We start from the raw sequence: 9014 nt of genomic DNA on the forward strand, positions 1-9014 counted from the left end.
AGAACAAGGTCCAGCATAGCACCTCTCCCCGTTGTCTCCTCTACCACTTGGAGAAGGAAGTTATCATCAATGCATTCCAGGAACTTCCCGGATTGCTTATGCCCTGCCGTGTTGTCCCTCCAACAGATGTCGGGGTGGTTGAAGTCCCCCATGAGAACCAGGGCTTGTAAGCGTGAGGCTGCTCCTGTCTGTCTATAGAGGGCCTCATCCGTTCGGTCTTCCTGGTCAGGTGGCCTGTAGCAGACCCCCACTGTAATGTCACCTGTCCCTGCCTTCCCTTTAATCCTGACCCATAAGCTCTCGGTTGGCTCCTCATCCATCCCCAGGCCGAGCTCCATGCACTCCAGCTGGTCATTGACATGTGTATTGATCACAACTAAAGCAAACACCCTCTTTCTCTGTAGAAAGTAGAACAGTTGGTCCAGCTGGTGTTTTCAGGCCATGACAGGACAGAGAACAGCTTGAAGGAAGCTAGATGAGGGAGCTGAAATACAGTTTCAAAAGATACTTACGACACTTTGCAAAATCACGGAGAGGATAAGGTTGGAAGGCACCTCTGGAGATCACCTAGTCCAAACCCCTGCTCAGAGCAGGCTCAACTACAGCAGGTTGCTCAAGACTTTGCCCAGTTGGGTTTTGAGTATCTCTAAGGATGGAGACTCCACAACCTCTCCTGGCAAGTGTTCAGCCACCCTCACTGTAAAGAAGTTTTTTCTTATGTTTAAATGGAATTTCCTGTGTTTCAGTTTGTGCCCATTGCCTCCAGTCCTGTCACAGGGCAGCTCTGAGAAAAGCCTGGCTCCATCTTCATTACTCCCCCATCAGATATTTATATACATTGATAAGATCCCCTTGAGTCTTTTACCCTCCAGGCTGAACTGTTCCTCTCAGTCTCTCCTTGTCCCCGAGATGCTCCAGTCCTTTAATTATCTTTGTGGCCCTTTGCTGTACTCGCTCCAGTATGTCCATGTCTCTCTTGTACTGGGCAGCCCAGAACTGGACCAAATCCTCCAGATGTGTCTCACCAGTGCTCAGTAGAGAGGAAGGTTGACCTGCCTCGACCTGCTGGCAACAGTCCTCCTAATGCAGCCCAGGGTGCTGCTGGCCTTTTTGCGGCAAGGGCACATCCACCAGGGCTGCCACTGCACAGTGATCCTAACCTGACTGGAGAAACCAGCTCAATTGCAACTGTGCTTTTATTAAAGGCTGCTGAAGGCCAGGTCAGGGAGGAAATCTGCATCTTCTCAGGGAGCAGGAAATTCTTCTCCAACTCAGTTCCTCCATAAGAAACAGGATAATTTCACTACCTTCTGCAGTCAGCAAGTCTCTCCATTCATCATCAGTAGCAGTAAAAACCACAGAGGAAATTCTTTGTCTCTATTAAGTCACAGAAATAGATGTGTTTTTTAAACCTGAATCCCCTCACTAATGTAGTGTGGGACACGGCTGCGTATCCAAAGAGCCACTAACAAGCAGTGAGATGTGAAAGCTGGGAGAGTGACTGCGAGGGATGAAACCTTCTTTGCTGCAAGAGACAACAAGACATGGAAATATATCTCAGCACAAATAAAGACCAAATATGTCAGGGAACAAACTGCAAATGACCCAGCCACAGTTACAGTGTCTGCAAAGCTAGCATCTAATACTCCCTAATCCTCTGAAAGTGTTCCCTGCTCCACCACAGCTTGCAGAGTCCAACCTTTTGGCCCAAACCCATACCAGGGCTGCCTCACCATGCAAGCCATGCCCTTCTCTTGGCATCAGCTGGTTAAACGGCTCTTTCTTTTCCCCTTTCTGCCCATTTTAGGTGCTGTCTAGTCTCTTGTCCAGCAGTGACTTTCTTCCCCTTATATTCTACAGGTTTCTTCTTCCATCCTCCCCATGATCACTACATCTTACAATTCCACAGAGGTAAATGGCTCGAACACGCCCATCTCAAGCCTACTAAGTCCATTAGCATACATATGGAGAGAGCTGCAGTTCTTGACTGTATAGTTCACCATACCATAGCACTGCCATTATGACTGTTCAATTAAGATGAAAACAGTAGCAATCCATGTGCAACGGGTTCATGCAGGAATGGGAACGTCAACTAAAAATGCCAGCAGGACGTTGGTCTCTGTGTTCGTGGCTGGAGTACCAGCTGCAATGCCACCATCTCTGTAAATAGTCATCTTCATGAAAAGCCTGCTTATTTTTAGAAACATGTCTCTCCTGTGATTATCTAGAAAGCAGAATATGAAACAGAGCTGAAACATTTCTGTTCCAAGTTACAAATCCTGGCTTCTGCTATCTCTAATTAAACCACAAAAGTTCTGGTCCTAGATACTTACTTTCCATCATTTGCAGTTTGACGGGTTTTGTTCATGTTTTTTTCCTAAAATGATCTTCTAGTTGAAATTTCTCATGCATGAAAGAATTTAACTTGAGTGAAATTCTCTATAATCTTTGCCCTTAGGATTTTTTTCAGAAGATTTTTGAGCTCAGCCACACAAAGCCAGTCTTGGTTTAAAACTTTATATGTGCAATAACACATCAGAAGAATGGGAATGATTTCTGTATTTGAAAGCAGCATGCTCAACATTCACAAGATGCTCATTTCCCCTCAGTTGAAAGATGATTCAAATTGCAAATTCCAAATGTACACAGGTGTTGATACTTAACTGTACCATCGTTTTCACAGGTGTCAGCAACTTTAAGTGACTTTAAAAATTGAGAGAGGTGTGAAGAATAATTTGGCTCGGGATTCTTCCATCCTCAGAGCTCTTTCTGTGTGAGTTACACCAGTCTGACTATCCTCTGAGGACACAGGGAAACTCAGAACCACTTGGTGTCCCCTTATCAGAACAACTACTCTTAACATGACTGCTATCTGCACTGTTCTTTAAAAAGTGTTTATTAACTACAAGGTTAATATATATAAATGGAAAGACACACCATCACCACTTGGTGACCGAGAAAACCAGGTGCAGAATACATTAGCACCTGCACATGGTTTATCTCTTCCAGGTCTAAAAATTATCCAGGATAACTTTTGGCAATGCTTGAATGAAAGATCTTTTTAAGAAAACAAAGCTGGTGTATTTTAACCATCCAATTACATGGCCAGCAAGTCACTAACAGAAGAAAGGGTTTCTCCCACGGCCCCATAGCTGTCCTCTTCCTTTCGAATAAAAGGCTCCCTGGGTCAATATTATGTGGATTTCTCTTTCGTTGGAGGCTAATATCCTGAGGAGCTTTCCTCATGAGTAGTCCTTACTCCTGGGTGTAGCTACACTGCGCTCGGTAGAAGAACTGGTATAAAATTGGTGTATTTCACACTATATACCTCTCACCTGGAGAGTTTCATGGATCATCACACACTGTATCATTACCTAGGTTTGAGTTAGTTACCTGGTTGTGATGGAGCCTTCCCCCTAAGCCTCCAATTTTCAGTGGCTTATGCCATCCTGAAGCAGTTACTTTCAAAGATGAATTCATCTGTGCTCATTCTCAGCTCAGTGACTCTGAAAAGTCTGAAACAATAACATTCATCTTTTGCTGTGGTTTGGATGTTCACGTTATATGAAATAACTAATTTGGTTTCCATGTATAAGCATCTTCACTAAAAATAAAAAATAAAAGGAAATCAAATCTTGCCTATTCTTACCCAAAAGTATTTCCTTTCAGTTGGAATTAACTATGAAGAACAGGTTTTGGGTTTTGTTTTGTTTGTGGGGTTTTTTTAGACAGATAATTTGTTTGCACAGAAAACCATCAGGAAACTTTATTCAAGATCACATAGCTAACATAGTTTCCTGTGTGCCTGTGGTTTAGAAAGTCTTTTATTACATGATCACAGACCACTGTTGCACATTCACCAATAAATATGGCATCAAACTGTACACTCTTTAACATATGAAATGATAAAGTCTGCAAAGACCTCTTCATGGTAATTTACTCAGATTACAGGCATCTTTGATACATTTTAATAACTTTTTAATATCAGAAAAACTTCCTATAACCATTTATTTTAGTGTTTCACTTCATTGTGGCGGAAAAGCTGGGAAAAGGTCCTATCAGTCCTGTTTTGAGTCTCCATCATGAAGCAAGAATGTTAGTCACCTTTTTTTTTTTATTTTTCTTTTCAGTAAGATCACATTAAAGGGATATAATCAGAATTGGGCATAAGGTTGTGTCCCAATATAAGCATGATCTGAGGAACGGGAAACTCCCAAGTATACTCTCAGCTAATTGATGAGTTTGTGGGGCACTGAAGAGAACTTATCCACTGACATTTTCTGATTTAAGACAGCAGGGTACTCTCCTGCTCCTCAGGATGTCTTTTGGGTGACTGACTCTCAGAATCCCTGTCATTAAGTTTAAGAAGGTGAATCTGATCATCAGATGTGCTCTCTCCTAACAAGCTGTACGCAGTACACAGTGCTGTGCTCTGTCTCATCCAGTGTCACTGTGTATCTGCCAGAGAAAAAGAGGGTGTTTTTTTCTGCAAGGCACACTGGAACATATGGAGGCATTCACCTACGTATTATTACTAACGTAATGCCTAGCAGCCTTGACTAAAATTGGGGTACAGCTGTGCTGAGCACCCTACAGAAGTCCTATTACTGTCTAATGTGGCATGGTTGGAAAAGAATAAAAGCACAAAACCACTCTAACCCCATTTTGAGGACTGAAAATCTGGCCTGGGAAGAACTGGAAAACCCTCAGAGCAAGTCTGTGACAGCCTCAGGACAGAAAGGTTTCCCAAGGCTCACTCTAGTGCCTCAACTCCAAAACAACCCCTCTTCTCCAAAGCATCACTGGGAACCCTAGTATCTGGTATAGGTATAATTCCACTGATTTTTAAAAACTTTTTGGCTAATTTTACCTTTCTGAACACTGGTGGAAGTCTGCATAGTAGTTTTAGAGGGGGCATTAGCAAAATGGTGCTCAAGAAAAACATTTACCAAAAGTTTCCTTTTACAGAGGAAGATAGTGATTTCAGGATGGAAAGGACAGAACACATTTTGCTGTGAATAATACTAACTAAAATGAGAAAACATACTTCAAAATGAGTGATTAGCAGTGGCATCGAAGTAACATGCTCAAGTGAAATAATTTAGTGCAGTTCCATTGCTGCCTAGGAGGGTGTTCGGGGAATGCTCGTCTCTGCATGAGGTGGTGATGGGATTGATCAGCGCTGGCAGGATTTACCAGGAGATGGGCACCAAAGGTACGAGAGCAAGTCCAATCAAAATGAAAATGTCATACAACATTGTGACACAACTGACACCCAAATGCGATAAACAACATACATACATATATAATTAGCACTTGGTTGATTTTATTGGTGTTGAAGGCATCGAACAGTGCAGTCTGATAGCCCGCATTTTGGCCTACAACTGAAATAATAAAAGAATGATACTAATCTTCCCCCAAATAAATTATTCACATCTTCTTTATTAGTTTTAGCTCACAGATACACACCGTCTCTGCCAGCTCTACAGCCCTCGTGTTAGGACTCACTCAGCTTCGGACTCATTCCTTTCCTCAGACACTTCACATTCAGCAGCAGATCGACCTTCCCTTGCACGCTTTACGTGCAGAATTTATTATGGCAGTGAATTACAACTTATTCTATTGTTGTTCCAAAAGAATTTGTAATATTTAAAAAACTCAAATAAGCACCTTCCTTCCCAAAGACGGCTACATTTTCCCTATCTGTAGACATGATTTTCAAGGTAGTTTGACCTATTTTGATACCTAAATAGTGCTAGACTTTCAAAAGTGTTCCATATCCAGCAGCTCTTATTATAGCCAGATTTTCTAAAGAATTCAAGTATCGCAGTGCCAAGCTCTTCGGGGAAAAAAGTCATTTACTGTAGTGCTGACCAGGAAGCTGGGCTCTTTTGAAAATCTGGCCCTGGTATTGAGTGCTACACTCCTGTAAAGTCTTCAGACTTTAAACCGGTCTGATTCCTCCAGCTCTTACACACAAAGCCAGTGACTTCTACCATTATGGACATCTGGGAAATAGATACAATACAAGCCCAATTCTTTGTTTATATTAGTTGGCAAGCATAATGTAAAAAAAAAAAAAAAAAAAAAAAGGATTCCTAAGCATTAGATATGAATATTTTCTTTTCTCCATGCAGACCAACTCAACAGTTTTAATATTTCACAGGGCATTGGAACTTTACACTCTGATACTAAAACAGTAACAATGCAATATAGTGCAACAAGTTCATGCCATGAACATCCATGGGAAATCAGCTGAGTGGTCAGCTCTTTCCCCTATAATCCTCTAAAATCATAGAACCATTAAAATTCAATATTATTGTGTTTATATTAGTAGCAGTATTACACATTGGGGGCTACGTTTAGGCTTTCCAGCCTTCAACCAGTTGACTGAAACTTGAAACAGAAGTGGCAAAAATCTGTGTCTTTGCAGAAGAATCTGTTTCTTGCAAAAGCAAGAAAACAATGTGAAAGCAGCATCATGAGTGCCAACTTCTGGGAGTACAAGATTTAGAGAATCCCAGCCTAATCTGTTCCAAACTACACTATTCACCACACGGTGTCTAAGGATTTGTTTTAAGCCCTTCCCAAAGTGTCTGTCATCCCATTTCCTTGGCTCCAGCAAATGTATCATGTAACTGTAAATAAATGTTCAAATGAGTTTAGCAGCCATCAGGATGTTTCGAATTTGAGCACAACAGCTTTCTTCCCTGAAGTTTAATTTAAGAAGTTGCATTTGTGGCCATTTTACTATATACTTTATTTCTAACTTCACAGACAGATTTCTCACTGTTGCTTTCTTGGGATTACAAAATAAATTGATCCTTGCAAAGTGAGCCCTGAATGAAAAACTTGGAAAAATTGAGATGCATTTGACTATCTTTTTTCCTTTTGACCCACAGGACCTCCCAGTCAGCTCCCATTATTGAAGATTAACTGGTTTTATCACTTCTCCCTCAATACAACCTTTTGCTTTCACGTCAGTTACAATTCCTGTACAAGTCTCACTTCTATTGCTATTAAAAGGGCAAAGTAAAAGGAAAAAAAAAATCTTAAAGAACTTTTTACTATCTTCTGTCTTCTTCACCCACTACTTTTGGATATGTGAGTAAATGACTGTTCCCTTTCACTCTTAACTGCCCAGCATGTGATACGCCGCAGAACAAGGCAGAGATGTGAGCTACCTGGAACTATACCTGTTCTCAGTGTTTTGACAGCAACATTTCACAGTAGGCACCCAGCCGCAAGATTCTTGGAAGCCCGCAATTCCAATAGCCCTTGGCAGAATGCAGATGGGATTTAAATCACATAGTGCTGCACAGAAACTGTCTGGGGGATTTCCCTCTTCAAATCTTGCTACAAGTGGATTTTCAAATGTTTGCACAGATTTTGAAAAAATTGTTCCCATATAAAACCGGCTACTTCTTACATAGCAAAAAAAGTAGAAAAGGAATGACTGAATCAGTAGTGAACCTGAAATAGCATAAGTTATAAAAAAACTGACATAAAATGTGTAGCTAACAAAACTAACGTACACACAATGTTATCAAATTAATTCACCTCCTCTACAGTACTACAAATAATTTGTTTCCAAGTTTTAAACTGTTTTAATTCAATGCATAGGAATACATTTCCACTAGGTCTGTCATTCTGCCGTGATTAGGGGAAGCAAGTACGCCAGTACAGAGGAGGAATCTTTAAAAACATTTACACATTTCCATCCCCAACTTCACATATCTACTATTTTAACGCAAGCTACTAATCATCTCATTCACAACTACTGTCTATCTAATTTCCTCAAGTACTTAATGGTAGCTATTATGATAACCAGGGATCATGGGACTAGATCCCTAAGAGACAAGGTCAGACCAGTAAAATTAGCCATCTGTCCAGTAAGGGCTTTAAGCTCAGGCTGTATTTAAGTATTAAGTGTCCAACTGTACAGGCATTTTTTTTTCTCACAAGAGCAAGAGAATGCACAATACTGATTCTAAAAAACAGCAATACAAATCTTTTAACACTGGGATATATATAAAAAGGGTCTGATCCTGCAAACACTTTGTGAGCTGAGGCAGAATTTACTAAACTTGTTATATTTTCCATTGATCTGACACCAATGAAGTTAGTGATAAAAATCGATGTTGGCCTCAAAGACTCCAGCATAGTCTCAGTGTTTGAAACCATCCTGGGTGCCAGTATTTTCTCTTAGCACCACAATTTTTTAAGTATGCAGAATGTCAAAGCTCACCACGCACTGTGTCCCATCTCACTGTTTACATTTTACCTTACTGTTTCACACGCTGCAGACTTCAGGGGCTGTAAAAGCTGCTGAGGGTCCAGGTTTTTAACTTTCAACCACTAAGGACCACGTACCACCACCTTGATCAACGTGCAAAGCCCCATGACAGCCGTGGGAACTCTCCTGCAGGTCACAGGTAATGCTCAGCCAGAAGCAGGACTTTGAAGCACCCCACATCATGCTCAGCACAGAATAACCACATTTTTTGATGAAATTACAGCTTCCCTAGCCATTTTTCTTTCACGCTTACTACTCTATGTCTTACGTTACTTGCTACCACACACTTAAATGTCACAGCCAAAGCCCAGCCTTGCCGACAGGAAACCTCTGACTGGCACAGAGGTTCGCCTGGCTCCTAACTCTGCTCACGCAGCACGGCAGGTTACGGGCTCCAGGGAGAAACGGATAAAGTTTTTGCCAATTCCTTCCGCAGTAGCAGCAGGCGGGTCCTGGTCTGTAACTTGCGTGAACCCACCGGCACTGGATGTAAAATGCCAGAGAAAACGGATCATACACTGATTCTGCAACCTCACCGCTTCCAATGGCACATTACCTGCCATTGCCTGGGCATCCTCTCCCACCCGCGGGTGGGAGGACAAAGCAGGGGCTTGCAGGGAAGGGCGGGGAGCGGCGCCTGCCCCGCCGGGCACCCCGGCCGCCCCCGCTGCGGGCTCGGTCCGCCCGGAGCTCAGGGACGAGTTCACTTCACACGGCA

The sequence above is a fragment of the Pygoscelis adeliae genome, unplaced genomic scaffold (genome assembly GCF_000699105.1).
Source record: "Pygoscelis adeliae isolate BGI_AS28 unplaced genomic scaffold, ASM69910v1 Scaffold47, whole genome shotgun sequence".
Classification (NCBI taxonomy): domain Eukaryota; kingdom Metazoa; phylum Chordata; class Aves; order Sphenisciformes; family Spheniscidae; genus Pygoscelis; species Pygoscelis adeliae.